The 22,249-nt window shown below is 43.6% G+C and overlaps 1 protein-coding gene across 1 annotated transcript in view; it reads left to right on the forward strand.

The window, feature by feature from the left end:
• Nucleotides 1–6,617: 6,617 nt before the first annotated feature.
• Nucleotides 6,618–22,249, forward strand: part of ELOVL5 (ELOVL fatty acid elongase 5) — an 84,712-nt gene continuing 69,080 nt past the window's right edge. Inside the window, exons 1-2 of the mRNA XM_044917729.1 lie at nucleotides 6,618–6,768; nucleotides 20,111–20,140. The gene's annotated coding sequence lies outside the window, so the exon portion shown is untranslated. The remainder of the gene's footprint in view (nucleotides 6,769–20,110; nucleotides 20,141–22,249) is intronic.

The following is a 22,249-nucleotide window of genomic DNA, read 5'->3' on the forward strand; positions in this document are numbered from 1 at the left end:
AGCTCCCCCTGCTTGTGATCTCTCTCTCTCTGACAAATAAATAAAATCTTTAAAAAAAAAAAAAAGAAGAAGTTCCAGTCATATTATCAGAGCACATTAAGCTGATGAAATGAATTTGGGACTCTAAAAGTCTTCCTTGCATACCGTGAAACAGCTTCTTATGTCTTATTTGCTGTCTTTATCATGAAGAAAGTAAATGGTCTTTTGAGAGTCTAGTTCAGTAAACTTTTATGTCTACTAAATATCTGGCATAGCACAAAGCTAGAGGAACAAAGATGATACATGACACATTTTCTGGCCTTGAGTTGGGGCAGAGAGATACAAGCAAATAATTATAATATTAATATTATAAGTGATAATAAAAAAAAAAAGACCTGCACAGAGTGCTCCGATTATGGGGAGAATAGGAAAGAAACATTCTGTTCTAGGTCACATTTAAGGAAGCAAAAAGGGTAGGAGGGGTAGAGACAAAAAAATCAAGAAAAGACTACAGTTTAAGACTATGTAGAAGTTAATCTTATTGATCAGCAAAATGCAAAAGTAATGACATACTATTATACCTTTTATTTCTAGACCTTAAATAGCCTAAAATTGCCTCAGTTTTATGCATCTAGGGTATCTAACAGCTTTTTAAATTTTATACCTGAGTTCATTTTATTGAGATACATCTGACAGAGTGCAGTGTGTCATTTAATCATTCCGATTAGAAGACAATCTTGTAATGCTCTTTAGTTGAAAGAGAATTGACTTAGTGAAACTAACCTTAGGGAATACACTTAAATTTGAAAAAAAAAAATGTGCTTCACAGCCAGATGCCAAGAAATAGTTTGCAAAAATAATTGAACTGCCACACACACTTGTAGATTTTCAGGTGAGTCTCATGATTCATTCACTCCCGGCAAACAGTGAACTTGAGATTGTGAAAAGAAATTGTATGACCAGTTTTTGCCATATAAGGGCATGTCTGATATTGCAAGTGCACAAAAGCAAGGCCTTTTGTAATACATATAACTAAAATATCACATGATCTTTAGCATGACTAAATCATATATGATATGATAACCTTCTGATATGGAGAACCTGTTTTGTGAATGACAGAATAAGGGCAAAGCATATTCTGTAGTATATCACCAGTACCAAAATCATAAGGAGCACTTGCAGAACACACTGCTTAACCAGAACATATTCCTCAACAATAGACACCACATGGCTGCTCTTGGCCAGTTGCACATGATTTTTGGCTAGAAGTTTGGTTATTGTCTGCTTTTGTCTACTCCCTAGAAATCTTTAACTCTTTCATGTGTTAAAGAATTTTAAAAAATCAAGTTATGAACGTTATGAAATAACCAGCAAAGTAAAAGACACATTGAGAATCTGTACTGGTTTAAAATCTTATCTTTAACATAGCTAAGCATTTGAAGATGTTGAGAAATGAGATTTGAATTCCATCTTAATATTAAAAGTAAATATATAGTATGTCAGACAGTGATAAGTGCTAAGGAGAAAAATTAAGCAGTGTAAAAAGTTTCCAGAATTTGGGAGGCAGGGAGGGAGATGTTGCAAATTTAGAGAGTTTAAGGAGAACTCTCTAGGAAGATGATATTTAGAGAGATCAGAATGGAGCAAGAGTGTAAGTCTTGGAGATTTGGGGGTGAGATTATACTAGGCATGGTGGAAGAGTAAGGATAAAGGAGGTGATTGCGGGTAGAAGACAAAGTAGCTTTAGATGGTCAGAGAAATGGTACAGGTGCTAAGTCATGAAGCACCTTATAAGCTATTGTAAGAGTTTTGATTTTTACTCTTTTTTTTAGATTTTATTTATTTATTTGAGAAAGAGAATGAGATAGAGAGCATGAGAAGGGGGAGGGGCAGAGAGAGAAGCAGACTCCCTGCTGAGCAGGGAGCCCAACGTGGGACTCGATCCCGGGACTCCAGGATCATGACCTGAGCCGAAGGCAGTCGCTTAACTGACTGAGCCACCCAGGCGCCCTTGATTTTTACTCTTAAATGAGATGAGAGGTTGATCGATGGTTTAAGTACACAAGTGACACCATCTGGCTTTGGTTTTAAGAGGATCACTCAGGCTGCTGGGTTGAAAATAGACTGCAGGAGGCAAAAGCAGTAGAGGTCCAGGCTATTGGAAAATTCTGGGCAACAGTTTATGGTAACTTAAACCAGTGGTTGTGGTAAACTTGGTGAAAAGTAATAAGATTCTGGATAAATTTTGAAGATCGAGTAGACAGAATTTACCTGATGCATGCATGTAGGATGTCAGAGGAAGACAGAAGCTAAACATAACTCTAAGGTGTTTGGCTTGAGAAACTGAATGAATAGAGTGTCATTTACAAAGCTGGGGAAAACTATGGATTTGAGGGAGAATCAAGAGTTCATTTTTTATTATTTTCAGTTTGAGATGCCTTTTAGACATCTAAGAAAAGTCATTAATAGGCAGTTACGTATATAAGTCTAGACTTCAGGAGAATATACATTTGGGAGAAATACATTTGGGAGTCAGTAGAGATAGAACCCAAAGTCATGAAAGAGGATGATAATAATGCCTAGGAAGTAAATGTATATAGAGAGGATTGAGGACACAGACCCCTTTCATTGTCCAGTTGCTCCTGGATAGAGTACTAAAAAGTATATAAAAGGAAGTGGAGAAGAAAAACTAGAGAATCCAGAAATAGTTCAAATTGTTCATTCATTTAACAGATATTTATGAGCATCTGCTATTTGCCAGAGGTTCTACCAGCCATTGGGAAAACATGGTAGACCAGGCATGGGCAGTGCCTTCAAGTAGTTCACACCCATCAGGATGAACACTCAAGGACAAGAATAGAGATAAATCCCAGTACAATGAAGAGGAGTAGCAGCAGAGTAACAATGGAAGTGTAGAAAAGATTCCTTGTTCTGGGGAGGAAAGGAAACTGCCTTTAATCTATCTGCCTCTAACAAAGACAAGTCAGGCCAATGGGAACCCCTGGCAACAAGGTAACAGAAAATACAAATTAGCAGATAAGAAAAAAGTAAGATCATCGAGAAGGGGGGGGGGAGTAGGAGCCAACAGAGACTTCATAGTGACATCCTTAGCATAAACTAGCTTATGCTTGTCCTATATTTTAGTCAACTTTCAAATGTCCAGAGGCAAACATAGACTTATGCCTTGTCTTAAAAGACAGGTTTCATTATGTTACACAAATACCTCCTAAGCACATAAAGTATTTCATCCTGAAATGAAACAAGTCTCATTAATAAGAATTGTATTCTAATGAAACTTTCAATTGTATTTCTTTTTTTTTAAGATTATATTTTTAAGTAACCTCCACACCCAACGTGGGGTTCAAACTCACAACCCTGAGATCAAGAGTCGCATGCTCTACTGACTGAGCCAGCCAGGCACCCCTCAATTATATTTCTTAATTCAACTACAGATGCTATAAAAATGGAACATATTTCCCAGGATGTTAAATACTTTCTTTCTCAAGAGCAATATTGATATTGCAAGAGAGGGAACACAAGCAGGGGGAGTGGGAGTGGGAGAGGGAGAGGCAGGCTTCCTGCGGAGCAGGGAGCCCGATGTGGGGCTCGATGCGGGGCTCGATGCAGGGCTCGATCCAGGACCCTGGGATCATGACCTGAGCCAAAGGCAGATGCTTAACGACTGAGTCACCCAGGCGCCCCTGAAGTAACTTTCCAATATGCTTGGAAGTGTGTGGTTGGAGGAGATTTCAAACCATCAATGAAAACTAAGAGCAGAAGGAAAAATGCTACCAGAATTTAAAAATAAAGAAAAGTAGGAGGAGGAAGACAAAAAGGAATAAAATAGTTAACTATTTAATGAAAACAATTCAACAATCACTTCTTGGGGACTATCGTATGGTTGTTGTAAAGAAAAAGGCAAGAGTTACAGGGTTTTTTACTGCACCCTACCTGGGTTTACTCTTGATAGGTTATAAGGACTGGGATGGCTCCAGCACAGTGTCTAGAACCTGGTTGGCCAAGAATCTGATTCTGACACTAATTAAAATACTTTTCTTTTCTTTTTTTTTTTTTTAAAGATTTTATTTATTTATTTGAGAGAGAGAGAATGAGAGACAGAGAGCATGAGAGGGAGGAGAGTCAGAGGGAGAAGCAGACTCCCTGCCGAGCCGGGAGCCCGATGCGGGACTCGATCCCGGGACTCCAGGATCATGACCTGAGCGAAGGCAGTCGCTTAACCAACTGAGCCACCCAGGTGCCCCTAAAATACTTTTCTTGAACGCTGATATTGAATTTTAGGCATTCTTTTGATTTATTTTGGAAAAAAAAACCCACATTCAAGTCAGGGAGTCATTTCAGTTCTATTGCTTTCCTTAAAGCTTTATCCATGAATGTGATAGTGCTGCAATCTACAATAATTCATACTGTGGTCATGGTAGTTTACACTGTATGGTGTAAGATGAGCTGCAGGCTGGGGGGAGAGGGGGAATTCTCCCTAAATCATATATGTATTCAGAAACTTAATTCTCCAGCTGGAGGAAGAAAGAGAACATGACTTTACTACCTTGGGTTTAAGAAGAATCAATAGTCCTGGGACACTATCTGACAGAGGGTTGGAAATATAGAACAGAAAATGGAAGCACCAGAGGGATGATGGTGATAGTGAGTAAGAATTCACTCATTCACTCACTCAAAACATATTTACTAGGCTCTTATTATATATCAGGGACTGTACTGAGATCTGTGGATAAACAGTGAGCAAAATTCAACATGTTTCCCCTTCAAATGGAGTTTAAACCTGAAGCGGTGGTCTTTAAAGTGGGGGTACAAGCTTGAGCCAGATGGTACAGTCGGGAAACAACATGCATAAAATATTAGAACTTGGTAGTTACTTTTGCCTTAACATAAGAAAAAATATTAAATGTATGATTTGACGGTTATATAAGTCCATAATTAAAAATAAACACAAATATTTTGGCAGTACAGGCTTAAAACATTTTACTGATACGTGAGCACAATAAAAACAATTGAGTGTATTGTAAAACTTGAGATTTTTGGAATACCAAGTTAAATTTGAAACTTTTAAAACTAGGAAAGAACTTGGATAGGGTAACAGAGAGCTGAACCAACTCTGGCCTTGGGTTGCTAGCAGAAGAGTGAAGAATAAATAAAATATCTTTGCCGGGGCGCCTGGGTGGCTCAGTCGTTAAGCGTCTGCCTTCGGCTCAGGTCATGATCCCAGGGTCCTGGGATCGAGCCCCGCATCGGGCTCCCTGCTCAGCGGGAAGCCTGCTTCTCCCTCTCCCACTCCCCCTGCTTGTGTTCCCTCTCTCGCTGTATCTCTCACTGTCAAATAAATAAAATCTTTAAAAAAATAAATAAATAAAATATCTTTGCCAAACTCTTCTATGCTTCTAGCACATGCTTTTCACATGTCCCTTATCAGAAATCTTAGTTAATCTGTGTATCTCGGTTTCCCTTGTAGCATTTACCACTGCATGGTGGTTGTTTCCTGACTGTATCACTTTACAGGCAGAGCGGTTCCTTCAAGTTTTTTTATTCCTAACACCTAGCATCTTATTTGACAAACTGAAGCCACTCAGTGTTTGTGGAATTGAATGACAATTGACTATCAAAAGTCTCAATTATTTGTGTATGTTTAAATAACCTAATCTGTATACAGTTTGTACACCTATGTTCGCACTGCAATGGCCCAGTGCCGGGACCACAGCTGGTACCTGATAAACACTAAATTGTGATTATGTAGAAGAATTTGCTTACATTAAATGGTTGACCACGCTGCGTCAATGGACATGTCGTAAGAGGGCGCAAGGAGAAAGGCTTAATTTCTGGGGTTTGATATAGGGGAAGTGTGGAATACTAGGATGACAAAGGCCTGAAGTTACTCAACGCCAGTGAAAAACAGCGAGGATCCATTTGTGCCTTGAGCACAAAGCACTCTGCCTTAAGCGCTTACAAATGTCTAGCTGAAAAGGCGTCACTTACTTCACCACCTCTCCTCCTTCTAAAAGCCTCAGGAATAATTCCTAGAGTAGAAATGAAGTTGGTAGTGACCTCTGAGGAAAAATAAGAATCCCCAAGAAAAATCACAGTAAACCTACCACAAGGGAGCTAAGCTATAACATCAATTTTGAGCGCTTTTCGCTGTCGCCTGGTTCAACTGCAGACCTTCGCTCCGGTGGTCTCCGTAGGTATTTAACCCTTTCAGCTAAAACCAAGGAAAACTGGATCCCTTTCAGAATCAAAAAGGAGATGGCTCCGAAAGTGGGCTTCTTGTCGTCCACATGCGGCCACACAACCTTGCCCAGCCTGGCTTTCAGAGATTCAGAGTTCAGGGCATCAGGAACTTCACCGCTGCTATTGCGCAGGCTCTGCGCTCCACGCAGGCTTATTAGGAAGAAAGGGGGGGAAAAAATTGCCCGGAGACACGTGAACCCGAGGGCACCAACCCGGGCTTTGGCTCCCCACTGCTTCGGATTCTGGAATTTACAATCACGAAAGTTCTATTGTCTCGCTATTGGCTCCAGGGCCGCATGACATCATAGCGCTTGATTCAGCCTTCGGGCCCCGATTGGTTGGCCGCGCCATTGTGACGTCACGGTCAGCCCACGTTCTGATTGTAGATACCCGGCGCCTTCCTCTTCCCATCGCGGCGGTTCCTCGCTACCGGTGCCTCCCTCTAACATCCTCCTCGTCTCCGCTGGCCACGGGCGCTCCTGCAGCCGCCGCGCTGCTTCTCAAAGCTGCTGCTGCCCCTCGGACTACGAGGTAAGCCGTCAGCTCCTGGAAACTTCTGCCGGGGGCCGCCGCTCGGCCATGACACCCGTGCGAGCGCGCGGCCCGGACGCGAGGGCTGCGAACCGCGGTTAGGACCGGACCCAGGGCAGAGTTACGGCTGCCGGCGCGGCCCGGCGCTCGATCCGCGTGGAGGAGAAGCCCGGCCGCTCCGGCGGGCCCCAGCCCGGCTCCCCGGGCACCGACGGCGGGCGCGGGAGCGCGGTACCCGCCGCCAGGGTGAGGCTGGGCGCCTCGGGAGTTCCCACCGTGCTGCAGTCTCACCTGTTCGGCGAGGGGAAGCATCCGGCGGGCATGTTTGCACGCTGACAGGCGCCTCGGGGACCCACGCTGTGCCCAGACCGCAGGCGGGAGGGATGGCTCTCAGAGCTCGAGTCCGCCCTCCCTGTCGGGATGAACTCGCGGATGGGAAGTCCAGGGAAGCGCCCTCCGGAAGAGCGAGTGCGCTCTCGGGGCAGAACGAAACCTCACTGAGTTCGGAGAACCTCTGTCGGGTCGCGGGTCGGTTCGGCACCGAGAGCCAGGGCGCGCCCTCCCTCGCCCGGCGCGGAGCTCGAGGAGCCGGAGGTGAGGGGACTCTCGGCCTTTCCTTTTTCCCCTTCCTCTCCTCGCGTCTGCCTGCCGGAGGGAAGCCCGCCAGGTCAGGGCCACTCGGGTTTTATTAAAACCAGAGAACAGCAGCCCGGCGGTACTCGGAGAGGGATGAGGCCGGCAGGGAAGCGGGGGGGGGGAGGGGACCCGAGGGCGACCTGGGCGGCCCTTTGGGGAGTCCCAGCGCGGGAGCGGCGGGCCGGGAGGGAGGCGCGCGGCGCGGGAGCGGCTCTGGGGCGGCGAAGCCCTAGGGTTGTGGCTGTTAAGACTTGTAAGGAAAAGTGCCCTTTTACAGTTACACGCTTGTAAGATTCCCTCCTCTCTGCCGCGTCTGTCCCCGCGTCCGGGTGTGGGGGCGGGGGGAGTCGTGCCTGGAGGAAGAGTTGTTCTTTTAAAACCGTCTCTTGCAACCGTTCCGTGCTCTTGCACTTTAAGGGTGATGGTTTCCCCTTCTCACGACTATAGTTAAGCTCATCTCCCCGTTTCTTGATTGCAAATTTGTAGAATGCATTATGCCAACTTTGGTGCTCCGGGAATACGATTCTTCCATACCTGGGGATCCGGTATGGAAGAATCCGGTGCCTGACTTATTAGCTGGGCTGGGGAACCGAGAGGTGCCAGCGGTGGGCGGGGGGATTGTGGCCAGGAAGCAACCTTAATTATCAAATAACGGACCCGTGGCAGGAAGTGCTTTTTAGGGTTGTACGGAAGAGCTAATGTTGCTTGTTAGATTTGGTAACTTGTTCACCTAACTGCTTGGTAGATAACCTGTTGGTTTGCACTTGTTTTGCTTGCACATCTCAGCCAACAGCATTTGGTGCAGAATCTGCAGATACCGACGTAGCCGGTTTTGCATTCGATGGCTGTGGACGAACACTAACTTTACATCTTCGGTTAGGACACGAGTGAATCACTTTTGTAGTCAGCTCAGATGCTGCCTGGGATTCTCCCGGAAAGCTCCGCAATTGAAGGAGAAATGTCGCTCATGGCCCTTTTAGGTTCTTACCCCAGATTATAACTTCTCATTGCCGGGAGCTTTTCTTGTACCGTTTCTCTTTTTGCATTTTCATTTCTCTTCCATTTCTAACTGAAGACAAAAAGGAAAATGTTATTGATGGCTACAGATGGCTAATTTTACAGAATATGGAACTTCGCTGAAAAGTGAAAGTAGAAAGCATATTAAAATGTGACAGATTTTTCAAGAAAAGTGCCTTATGACTTCAAATACTGTCCTCATTCCCTTAACCCAATTTTCTTATGTATAAATGGGTGTTTCCTGTTGCAGAATTTTTACAGATTTCAGGAGCTACAAATGAAAGCTCGGCTTGGGGTCCACCAAAGAGTGGTTTAATAAATGCTTCCTTATTTTTCTTCCTGGGGAAGGGGCAGTGAGATTTAGAGGATGTAGCCAAGAATAAATCTCAAGAATCTCAAGTAACTGGGAAAATATTCAAAACTTTAGGTTTTCACAGGTACAAATTCCGGTATCCCTATGAAGTCACTAGGATTTGTTCAGTCGGCTGTGTGCCATCTATGTAACTCTTATACTTTAACTTAAAAATCTAACCTAGTCAACCTAACAGCTTGTCATCTTTCAGATCTACCTAAAATCTATTCCCTTCCCTTTTTTTCTAGATGCCTTTTTTATTCATTGACTTATCAGTTATGTGTACTTTGTGTATGTTAGGAGAGGTTATATACAAAGTTGAATGACACAGTTCTGACTCCAAACGTCTGCCTGAATTAGTTGATGTGTTAATTCTTTCATACCCATACTAAATCTATGCCTTGGACTAAAAAGGGGTCAAACACAGATTTCTGGAGGACTTTCGTGAGGATGTCTGGGAAAGCTTTATGTGGCAGAGCTATCTATGTTAGACATATCAGTGCTTACCACTATAAGATTGGTTAGGATGCTTTCAGTACAGGAAACAGAAAACCTGACTCAAATGGGCTTAAATGACTACCTGACTTGAAAAATCCTCAGGGCAAAACTTTCTATCCATAGTCCATAGGCTGGTTTTGCAAGATGACTGCCAGCAACGATCTGGACCCCCATTAACATACTCTCATGTAGGCACTTCACTTCCCACCACCTTTCAAAGAGGGTCCTTGGCTTTGAGGTGATTAACTTAAACCTGGTTACTTGAAGTAATAACTAAAACAGTGGAAATCTGATAACCTGGGAGACCCATCCCAGAACTGAGGAAGTGGATTTAAATCTCACCTCACCTATTGGGCTGCTACCATACCTTCAGTGAGGGCCAGTGTGAACATGGGGTAAGTCAGCCACATTGTGAACTGTAAGGGCCTCCAAGATGTCAGTACTAGAGAGATGATTGGATTAAAGTAAAGTAGGTAGAATTGAGTCTACATTTGAATGTAGCCTTAAATGTCATAGAGGAATCTTACTGATTTGAAGAGATAGGACAGGCATTCCAGGAGAGAAGGAGTTTGGAGAGCAAACATCTGTGGAATCACTGGGCAAAAAGCAAGTAGCCCAGTTGGCTGAAGCTGATAGTACAGAAGTGGAAGAAAAGGTTAGAAAGGCAAGTTCTTGATGATAATAGTGGCTGTTTATTACTGAGCTCTTATTATGTGTCAAACCCAATTGCTATTCCAATTGCTATTAATTGGTACCGTGAGCCTTCCCACTTTACAGATGAAGAATTGGAGGCTTAGCGAAGTTTAGACACTTGGCCAGGGTCACAGAACATTCGAGTCCAGGTCATCTTGAGCCCCTAGCCTGCCCTCTGTCCTGAGGTTACAGAGTAGCACTGAAGCTTTTGAACTAGGAGTACATTATGAATGCAGTGCTCCAGGAGTATGACTCTTACCAGAATGTGTAGGATGGATTGGCTTGGACAGATGGACTGTGGAGATGGTTTGGGAGGCTGTTAGAGGTGGCCAGGGCAGTGAGAATGCCCCAGGTGGCGCTACAGCCATGAGCACAGGCTGGAGAGAGCTAATTAATTGTATTAGATTATTTCTAGGATAAGATCTATGAGACCTGGAGACCAATGGATTTGAGGGCCAACAAGACGAAGAGCACTCATAAGACTGAGTGGTCAAAGAAACGTGGTGTTATAGAGGAAGAAAAAGGAAGCTTTGCAATCAGGTGGAATATGCAAACGGCCCAGATACATATCTGGACAAGCTGCTTCGCGTGCGCGCGCACACACACACATACACACACACACACACCTCTGTTGGCCACTTTCTTTTTGTTGCCCTTCTACAACTACGTGTTTCCCCATTTTATCCATTTTCAGAGTTGTTCATATTTTAACATATCTTGGTAGAGATGCAGGTTATAATCCGTGACCTCTTAAAATCACTGCAGGCACTTCACATATTAATATTACTGAAATCGGGATGCTTCTCAACTTTTAATGAAGTATCATTGGTGAGAGTAGGAAAATCCAGTATTGATAAAGCTCATGCAGCTGGAGCCAGAAGTAAGAACCAAGGCTTCTGGGCTCTATCCATCAGCTGACTTACCCAGCTTGCGTAACAGATAGGAAAATCAGTGATGCCTCATGATACAGGATTATAGTAAAGCACATACATAATTCTTTATTACAACTGAAGTAATTTGAGAAGATGGGAAGGCATAGTTGTTTAAGTAGGGGGGCCTCACCCTTGTATAGAACCTGGCTGCCATGGCTTCCTATCCTAACTTGCCACCAACCAAGAGAAAATCAACTCTGGGTATTGGTCTTTTTTTCTTTAAAAGATTAAGGCGACTTCCAAGAACTAAAATTTTTTATTTTCACTTTTGCCAAAAGCAAATCCCTTGTTTCTGTTTGACTAGGGGTAGAGAGTGGAAGTTGAAAGCATTTAGGTCTTAGAAAAGCAATGTCAAAATCAGTGATGGAAGTTACAATTTTCTCCTTAAGGGGTTAAGTTTAACTGCTGGACGTGTTCTGGCCTAGCAAAGTAAATTGTTTAGGAAGGTAACCTGACCTAATTTTGAGTATTTGTAATAGAATCTCCCCCCCACTCACCCACACATATCCCCGATGATCCCCCTTTGAACCCATAAATGTTATCATTAGCAAACTGTTTGGTTCCCACTGGGCTCCTGCTGGCATATTTCCTCAATGGGAATTTTTTTTTTTTTTTGACTCGTGTGTATTTCCTTTTAGATTTGTGTGGTTCAGAAAGACTAAATTCCCACCCTTCCTCCTCCCCAGGCCCCTGCCATTTGTGTTTGAAGTACAGTGATGTGTAACCATCTTTCTTAAATTAGACATTTGTACTTTTGTTTGATGTCTTTGCTGACAGGGATTTAGGAAATCATTTCTTTTTAAAAAATGTTTTTAGTGCTGGTACTGTCATGCTTTCTCTCGTTAGGAGAATAACCATTTTCTTGAAACACCTGCAATTTCTAAGTATAATCCTTCTACTACGTTAGCACCCTCCTGCTAGCACATGCTGGTTACAGTTTCCATCTCTATGAAGTTGCCCTTTCCTGTCCCCATTGTCAACAATTTCACCCTGTCAGGACAATCTTTATAAGCCCATACTAAAAAGACCTAATTAGGACGCCTGGGTGGCTCAGCCATTAAGCGTCAGCCTCCGGCTCGGGTCATGATCATCTCAGGGTCCTGGGATCGAACCCCGCACCGGGCTCCCTGCTTGGCGGGAAGCCTGCTTCTCCCTCTCCCACTCCCCCTGCTTGTGTTCCCTCTCTTGCTGTGTCTCTCTCTGTCAAGTAAATAAATAAAATCTTAAAAAAAAAAAAAGACCTAATTAAAGCCATGCTGGAGAATTGGCCATTCAGGTCTTTATTGTATCTGTTATGCTGAACCCCAGAGTACCTGTTCTCCTCTTGTCTTGGCATAGCAAATGCTACTACAGAGTAATTGTTATGAATTTCTCTTTCCCCAAAGAATAGTTCTCATGATACCAAATTCGATAATTATTCATTTACTTCTCTGGGAGTGTGGCAGGGTGGTGTATGTCCCCAGGCGGTAGTGTTCGGGGTACTTCTGCTTCAGTCTTTGGCAGAAGAAATAAATTACTTTTATATTTACAGAAGTTGTTACCTCCATCTGCCGTTTTTGTGAGCAGATATGAACCTCTGTGAAAATTTGAGTTTTCTTTCTTACAGAACTTCTAAATATTTACTGTGGATCTGAGGTACATTTATAAGAGCGTCTAGTATGTTTTGTTTTGTTTTAAGTAAGCAAAGTTGTGGGAAGTGAATTAAAGCAGCTGCCTTTCAGGTTAGCAGCCACACATCTGGATGGAGTTCCAACTCTGCCCCTTATGACTGGGTAGAACTTGGAGGTGGTAATACCTGTGCCTACTTTGGAAGGGTGTTCAAACCGTCAGTATTAAACATGAAAGTTAAGTAGGGGACTGCATTTGATGATCATGGTAAAAAGATCTCTCTGTTGTATAGGATGTCCATTGAAGCACTGTTTGTAATAACGAAAGATTGTAAGATACAATTGTAAGATACAATAACAAAAGATTGTAAGATACAATTGTAAGATACAAATGTCCTTCAGAAGAATAAATTACAGCTGGGCAATGGAGTACTTTGCAACTTATAAAAAGAATGAGCCTATTCTGTGGGTGCTGAATATAGCTGTTCAATAGCACATGCTAGGCACTTTTCTAAAGTGCTCTACCGATACTTATTTTGGCCTCACAAAACCCCAGAAGGTAGGTACCCCAATTTTACAGATGTGGAAACTAAGAAAGGTGAAGTGACCTGTGCAAGGCTGCACAGCCACTAGCTGGCAGAACCAGGTTTCGAATCCAGGCAGTCTGGCTATAGTCCGCTCTCAGCCATCCTGCCACAGGAAGCCTCTGAGACCAGGCAGGCATCTTTGCATTTGCAGCTCTAGACAGAGAGCTAGAGGAAACAAAGTTGAGTTTCTTTTTTTTTTTTTTTTTAAAGATTTTATTTATTTATTTGACAGAGAGAGAGAGAGAGGGAACACAAGCAGGGGGAACAGCAGAGGGAGAGGGAGAAGCAGGCTTCCCGTAGAGCAAGGAGCCCGATGCGGGGCTCGATCCCAGGACCCCAGGATCATGACCTGAGCCGAAGGCAGACGCTTAACCGACTGAGCCACCCAGGCGCCCCCAAAGTTGAGTTTCTTATTCATCATTACATTCTGAGAGGTTGACAGTATAACCAATATAGAACTTTTGACAATAACTAAACAAAGGTTTAGACAAAGAAAGCTAATTCTTAACATTTATCATCAGTCTTGAAAGGGTAACCTTTTGTTTCTTCTCCGAGTCCTTTTTTCAGAATTCTGCAATCAGGTAATCAGAAGCACAGGTACTGTGTAGCTCTGGAAGAGCTCTAGAATCATTGGTGTAAAAAATCCATGCTCAAAAGCTCAGGTGCCAGTAGGCTGGACTGGTGTGACTGGCCATGGGCATCCAGCATCAGTTTCCTTACCTGGCCTCAGCTGCAGCTGGTTTGATTTACAAGGTGTATAAGACCTGAGAGGTGTGGGCTGGGAGGGAAGGGCACCCAAATCCTCTAGGGAGCCTCTGTCTCCAGCTTGTCTGATTTCCCTTGGACTGAGGTGTAAGTCATGTGCAGTTTGAAAACATCTAGTAGGTCATTCTGACACAGGGCCCGTTAAGGGCCACCTGTTCAGGCTCAAGATAGACACGTTTATCACCACCCTTAGTTCTCTTGGGATTATTAGACTCTCTTAGAACTTTTCATTTTCTTTCTGGGTGTGGGTCAGTAGATCTAACAACATTATGATGGTTATGGGTACCACAATTCCTAAAACAAGAGAATCACAAAATTCAGAGTGGCCTACATATTAACATGGACTGTGACCAGGTGGTAACTCTTGGCTTTGGACACACTCTGTAGAAGAGATGAATAAATGATTACTACATTGTGTTTGCTTTTAAAAGTGCCACATTGTGACAAACTTTTCTTTTTTTAGATTTTTTTTTTTTTTTTTTTTTAATTAGAGTGAGCACAAGCAGGGGGAGGAGCAGAAGGAGAGGGACAAGCCGACTCTTCATTGAGCAGGGAGCTCACACGGGGCTCGGTCTCAGAATCCTGAGATCATGACCTGAGCCGAAGGCAGACGCTTAACCCACTGAGCCACCCAGGCGCCCCAAACTGTGTGTGTGTGTGTGTGTGTGTGTGTGTGTTTTAACACATTTGAACTCTGCCTCTCCCTCTCCTCATTCACCTCCATACCCAAGTAACATTTGTAAAATGTGGGTGTTTGGATTCAGTTTAAACAAAGAAATGTGTTTTCATGTCACGTGCCTTACTTATGTTACACAGGCTCGAATTTAAATCCTTCAAGACTTCTCCTGGGGGTTGCATAACCTATCTTTGTAAATTATATTTTTCCACCCTCTTTTAATTTCAACCAAGGCTATGATGCTGCTTTTGTGTATTCATATGAATTAGCTTGAAGAACATGATAATTTATTTTGAATATTCAAGTAATCACATCAGTTAAGAGACTGCAATCAGATAAGAATTATAAGTAGCTGCCTGTAGCAGAAAAGCTTAAAAGCCCCTTAAATGTTTATCTCCCAGCTATTTGCAATTGGCAGTCTGACTTAGATGTTTAGGAATATGAAGCATTTCGTAGACGCTTTAAGCTTAGTCTTTAAGACAGCCATTGGAGGCATGCAAAAGATCTGGATGTCCATGATGGACTTTGGCCATTGATTTTCTTGAAGCATGCTTGCAGAGGAGACAGTGGTTGCCCTGTGAAACAGGTCAGAGCTTCTCCAAAGAGCCCCTTAAACACAGTATCTCAGGACTTCCATGTCCCAAGGAGAATGCTATAAATACTATGCTTGCTTCCTCTTCAGGGCAGCTCCTTTTTGTTTACTTGGCAAGGAGTGGTAGGTTTGCAATAGGCTCAGTGACCCCAAAGGATAACGGCTATGAATGCAGTACACAGTGAGAGGGGTGCTTTTCACTGAGCCTTCGTACAGAGCTTCATGCTTGAGTTTATCATCATTTTGAGAAATGGGACTGGCATATTTTAAAGGGCTTCCCAAAATTCAAGATTTAGGTGAGTAATTGCAAAGTATTGTTGGAAGACCAATCTCAGTGGGTGATATACGTGGCCATAGGTTTGACTGTCCACCCAATTTCCATCTCATTTCTTTCTAATCCACCTCTTCTGAGCTTCAGACTCCACTTCTCATCAGCTAGGTTCACCTGGATGCCCTCCAAACCTCTCTGCCCTGTTAGCCAGCTTGGTCAGGAGCACCACCATCCACCAGTTTGCCCAAGCCTTCGAGCTGGCAGTGGTGTCTGGGTCCTTCTCTCTCATCAGCCATGTCCTTCCTTCCCCCACTCTAGCTGTCAGTCACCAAGTATTGTCCTTTCAGGCTCCTCTCTGTCCCTCTCTGCGGCCCCTTCCCCTCCCATCGTCCAAACCTTGCAGCACTTCGGTTCCTAACTGGACAACTGTAGTTTCTCCCTGTCTCCTTCCTGTCTCCCCTGTGGTCTGGTCCCTACTCTCTTGTCACAGTGTTATCCTGACATGTTAACAGGATCTTTCACTCCATCCTAAAAGCTTCATTTTCTCTCTCTCCGGGGCCGTTCTTGATCCAGCTTCATTTCCTGCCACTTTCCTGTGTGCACTCCTCACTCAACGCACCACAGACTTCCATTTCTCCAAATGTGCCCGTCTGTCCCCATCTCTACTCTGCACAGGCTGTATTTGAATGCCTCCTCACCAGGTGCTCCCCAGCAAAAACAATAAACACAAAAGTAAAGTGAATTTAGTAGCAGAAAAAGCCCTGTTCTTCGTGAGTCAAATCCTCACACCCTAGAGCCTGTGATCCTTTTGATTGAATCAGATGTTCCCACCCCTTCCTGCTTGTTTAACCTTAGTTCTAATACCTAACCTTTGTGTGCCTCAGTTTCCTCATTCTTAATGTAAGAATGGCTTTTCCTTTTCTCTTTGCTCAGTGCCTGGCACGTTTATCTCTGTGTCCTCGGTACGTATAGACCATCAGGCAGGTGGTAGCTGTCTAGCAATTATTTGCATGACTGTGTCTCTAAAGATGTAGCTTTCCAGTATCAGTTCAGTAATCTGTGCTAATGGCTGTGTGGAGATGAGTGTACCTTGATAGCCTGAGAATGCATAATATTTCAGGAATGAGGAGCCCACCTAGCAGGGGACTGTGGAGAGCTGGCTTCCCTGCCTGTAGGGTTACCATTTCCTACTCCTAGCTGAGGGAGAAGAGCAGCAGTAACCCTCAGACCGTACAAATTGCCGGACCTCCCACTTAGCCAGGAGCAAAGGTGACACGTGCGATTATTTGCAATTGGCAGTCTGTGTTTCATGTGTTCCAAGCGTTCATGTAGAATATGCCAGTGAGAGACCACACCTGTGGCACTGTGCCCAGGGAAGGAATAGAGTAAACTCTGGTATCTTGACATACAGCTATTTCATGATAAAATAGTGATGGAAGCTGACACACTTTTTTAACCTTATTTTGGTTGGCCACAACGTTGATTCCAGGTTGAAGTAGACTGTATAGGTTGGACAAAGCCTGTCTGTGTCAGTAGCCACACGATCATTAATTCATTGTCATTCACACTCCCTCACCATTGAGGAATTTTGTGTGCTACCCTCTGCTAAGGAGTATAGATCCTGCCGTGACACATGACCGTACACCCACTGGCAAAGAGATTATAATCCAGCGGAAGAGGTGAGGTGTGTACTTGAGTCAACATAATTTTTGGTACTGTGAAATGGCCATGTCTTTTACAGTAAGGTTTGGCTGTAAGTGATGGAGATTTTAAAACAATAGTGGCTTCCGCAGGGGGATCTCAAAATAAGGTAGAAGTTTATATCTCCCATAAAAGGTTGCAGAGGTGGTCCAGGACTGGTTTAACCATCCATAGGCTCACTGCTAGTTCACTGTGCAGCAGGCTTAGAGTGTGATAGCCCCATCTTCCAGCCAGCAGGCTGAAGGGACAAAGAAGGGGCAGAAGGGTCATCCATGCCTTCTCTTAGGGTAGGTTCCCAGAAACTGCCCCTAGATAATTTTGCTTGTCTCCTTGGCCAGAACTTAAACATGTGACTACATTAGCTGCAAGAGAAGCTGGAAAAGTCTCAGTTGATTCTGGCCATAAGCAGCTAGAAGTCCTGCTACTCTATACAGAAGTTAGGCAATAACCCCCAATCTATACCACAGGTGGTAGATGAGTTTGACAGTCCTGCCCACGTGGAATTTAGATTCAGGGGGAGGATACTGACAAGTGAATAGGTGTCAATACTACAGTGATGGGAATTATAAGTTGAGTGCAGGGTGCCATGAGAACAGGAAGGACACCTAATTCATATGGGGAGGATCAGGAAAGGTTGCCTGGAGAATAAGCAGGAATCTGTCTGGTGGAAAGAGGAAATAGGCAGAGTATTCTAGCAGAGGCTCTGAGAGAGGGGCTGGGGGATGGAGGAGCATGTGAGGAACTGAAAAAGTCAGTGAGGAAAACCAGATGAGGACGCAGAGGCCTGATCACGTGGGCCCTGGGGGGGCCACACTGAGGAGTTTGGACATTTTCCTGCAAGCTTTTAACTGGTTGTGAGGAGGTGAGTAACCAGAAAGATGCTTTTGGGGGGTGAGGAGCAGTACCAGACTGGAGGCAGAGATGATCCATCGGGAGGGAGTGCATTCATCCAGTCTAGATGACCAGAACAGTGGCTTTGGGGATGGGGAGAAGTGGGTACAAGTCCTGTCAATTTCATGGAGCTTAAGAACTGGGAAAGAGGGGCACCTGAGTGGCTCATTTGGATGAGCATCCGGCTCCCAGTTTCAGTTCAGGTCATGATCTCATGAGTCATGGGATCGAGCCCCGGGGCAGGCTCCAAGCATAGCCGGAGTCTGCTCAAAAGATTCTGCCCCTCCCCACACATTCTCTCTCTCTCTCTCCCCCTCTCTAAATAAATAAATCTTAAAAAAAAAAAAAAAAAAGGGAAAGAATTTAGAAATAACTTGGCCTGCCTTTTCACTTGACGAATGTTGAAAGTGAGGTTGAAAATTGAAATAGCTTGCCCAAAGTCACCCAGCTAGCTGTAGAACAGCACCCAAGACTACCTCTGCCTAAACTTGTTCTCCTTTGTCACTGATGGATCTGCCAATTTGGCAGAACAGGGCTTGTGGGCTTCTGAGAAGGCAGAGATAAAGAGAAGCTAAGAGGCTTTGGATCTGGGTCTTAAGAAATGAGAATAATTTGCACAGGAGAATGGAGAGGGCCTCTGGATAGAGCAAATTACATGAGACTGTGGAGAATCCCAGGTGTGTTTGGTGCTCCTGAGTTCTGTAGTTTGAGTCCAGTGTAGGGTACTACAAGGAAGTAGTAGAAGATAATGCTGCAGAAGTATTTTGAAATCATGGAAGCCTTTAATGTAAGACTAAGTGGATTAGACTTAATTCTTTAAACAACAGGGAGCCAATTAACACTTGGTATCAAAGGACTTAGTGTGATTTTCTTGACAGCAAATTCTGCATTTTTTTTTTTTAACTTTTGCCTCTTGGTGCATTGTATCAGGTGGTTGTGGTCAGCAGAATAGCAGCACCCCAAAGATGGCTGTGTCCTAATTCCCAGCACCTGTGAAGATGTTAGGTTACAGGGAAAGGGGAATTAAGGTTGCAGATGGAATTAAGGTTGTTGATCAGCTAACTGAAATAGGAGAGTATCCCAAATTATCCAGGTGAAATCAGTGTAATTACAGGTGTCCTAAATTGTGGAAGAGCGAGGAGAAGAGAACTAGAACAGTGGTGGTACAAGGAGACTTGGTCCAGTGTTGCTTGCTTTGAAGATGGTTGAAGGGACCTTGAAACAAATGAAAGCAGGAAGGATGATTCTCCTGTAGAGCCTCCGGAAAGTAGCGCAGTCCTGCTGCCATCTTTGATTTTAGTCTGAGACTCATCTGAGACTCCTGATCTCCTGAAATGTAAGAGAAGTTTGTTTTGTTTTAAGCTCTTTAGTTTGTGGCTGTTTGTTACAGTAGCCATGGAAAACTAAAACAATGGTATTTGTTTGCCTAGTGAAGGAGAGCTGTGCTTTAAGAGGGATCAGTGGGACAGATCCATTTGTTACAGGGATTGGCTAGGAGGAAGTTCTGCAGGTAGAGAAGTGATGGGGTGAGCCTGGAGGGGGAGGGGGTTGGGGGAGGGGAGGCTGAAATTGCAGAACTTATACAAGACCAGAGGCCTGGGTGGCCAGGTATCCAGGATGGGTGAGGGATGGAGTGTACTTTCTCGGGGCTGGACTCCAGGGAAGGTTATAGAGCTGGTAACAGAAATATGGGGATCAGAAGGAAGAGAAGATTGTAAGAGAAGTATGATGAATTCAGTTTCTGGCTTACTGAGTTTGAGGTTCAGGAGCTTCACATGTGTGGAGGTGGAGAGAGAGCAGATGCAAACTGGCCCTCGATGTCTAGGATTGGGATGCAGGATTGGGTGTCACTGGTCATGATTTTTATCTGTACTGTTTCTTTAAATTTCTCCAGCGTAGAGACTCAGCAACCCTTGTAAAAAATCCAGTTACGTTATATTCCTTAAAATTAAGTTTTTCCTAGTGCTTTACCAAAATTATTTCTGCTGCCATTCGGATTCTATATACCCTTAAACTTTTTAATAAATACAATTAATACTAAATAAATAACCAATACATTTAAGTAAAATAAAAATAACATACTTCTGTGACCCTGTCTTGCATATTTGATGTTCTGTGCTGCAGGTCACCTTCCCAGAAGCCTCTCTGGTTCAGGTTGGTCTGTCACCGTGCTGGTCACTTGGGGTCCTATTTCCAGGTCCTGAAACTGTGAGATCTCCCTTACTGAGTCAGGTAGGATGGAGCCCTAAGCAAAGCTTGGCTTGTGCTGGACAAAGAGACGTGGATGCTCCTTGCTGTATCACTTCCATAGCTGTTTTAGAAGTATCAATTTGCTGTTGAACTATGTATACACCTATTTTAGGCGTGGTTACATCCTGAAAGTTCTTGGTTTCCAAATTCCTTTGTTCTTCGTAATGAGCTTGGTTGTAGTGATTGAAATTACAGCCTGTTTCCTGAGAAATGAGAGAGAAACCATTTCAGGGCAACTGTGTAGAACGTATTGAGATGACAGATTTTTTTTCTGTGCACCACATTGCCTTCCCTTCCCATCAACTGCCTGTTGATGCTGTTTTATTTGTTTGATCACTGCCCTTTACTTGGTGGCATTTGCACCATGTAATTGGAGCTTAAAAGAAGAAAAGGAAGATGTTTCAGTAAAGACTGTACTAAATATAATTAAATTTTTTTAAAGCCTCTGAAGATAGGAGGTATGACTAATAATGACTTCCATAAACCACACATGAAATCACTTTGATTTCATTGAATTACTTATATTTAATTCTTCAGAAAAGGAAATACAGGGTGCCTCGGTTGCCAGTCGGTTAGGGGTCTGCCTTTGGCTCAGGTCATGATCCAGGGGTCCTGGGATGGGCCCTGTGTTGGGCTCCCTGCTCAGCAGGGAGTCCGCTTCTCCCTGCCTCAGTTGTTCGCCCTGCTTGTGCTCTCTCTCTCTGTGTGTCAAATAAATAGATAAAATCTAAAAAAGAAAAAAAAAGTTTCAAAAAAGGACATAAGAGTGAAACAAATCTCATTCATTCTGGCTAGACCAACTAAACTTTCTGTTCTCCCTTCCCTTTGCCCTTTGATTAAGATTTATGTGTCCTAAATTGTAGGTTGTCATTTACATTAATCGGTATCCCTATAAGACAAAGCCCCCCCAAACATCCAGAAAGCGGAAACCGAGTGCAAGATGGTTTGAAGCCCTGTTGAAAAGGAGAGGAAGGAGAAAGTGTTGGTCTCGTTCGGTGCCCATTAACAAGTCAACTTTTTCTTTGAATTGAATTCTTGTTTCCCTTAGTGAAACAAGTCTGCTTGGCTTATAGGCATCTCTGTAACATTGTCCAAACTAAGAAAGCAAATAGAGGAAACATTTTGTGGAGAGAAACTTACAAAAATACCTGCTCTGTGGCTATGACCTAAAGGTGAATGCTCTGAGCTCTGGATGAAAAGTATGGAGTTTCTTCCTAACAGATGGGAGTAGGTAATATACCTTTGAGCAAGTAAGTGTTAAGCTTCACACAAGATTTGTTCTCTCATTGACACTGCTCTGTTCCAAACAAATACGCTTCAAACAGTGAAAGAAGTCATGCTTGGAGAGGTGAAATGTCACTCTTAGATTCTTATTTTGGAGGAGAAGGGAGTGTCATGCAGTTTTCTCCCTCTTTTGTTTGTATCCATTCTTTATCTCTCTCTGCTGACCTGCTTTTTCTTCCTTAAGCTGGGACTCTGCTTTCCTTCTGGTAATTAGAATATTTCTGTACAATGTCAGGGCCATACCTGCACCTGACACCTCATTTAGAGGAAGAAAGGAGGTGAGCACACAGCCCAGCTGGTGATGCTGGGAGTAGATAGTGACCATGCTGCAGCCTGTCGGGGGGGAAGCTTTCTGTCTGAGGAGGCTGCATTTTGAAGTTTTGAAAAACCTGCATGATGCTAACTTGAACTGAATTGCAAAATGAGTCTAACGAGGACCTGGTGAAAATTGACAACTGAAGTGACAGCAGACAAATGGAAAGTGTGGTTTTTTACAAGGTGTTTTGTTGTGGCAAATTGAAGTCAGGAAAATGAATTTTTGACTTTCATTCTAAGCTAGCCTTTTCTCTTCCTATAAAAAGAATATATAAGTACTTCAGCTTTTGTGTCGTGGTTGATGAATGGACATATTCTCCTTGCAGAGCTGCCTAATGTGATTGAGCCACAGGAAACTTGCAGCTCTTGTTATTTGTGACTTTAAATTTTAATTTTTGGTGAGTTAGAGTGTCC

Source organism: Neomonachus schauinslandi, chromosome 8 (genome assembly GCF_002201575.2).
Source record: "Neomonachus schauinslandi chromosome 8, ASM220157v2, whole genome shotgun sequence".
NCBI classification, from domain to species: Eukaryota; Metazoa; Chordata; class Mammalia; order Carnivora; family Phocidae; genus Neomonachus; species Neomonachus schauinslandi.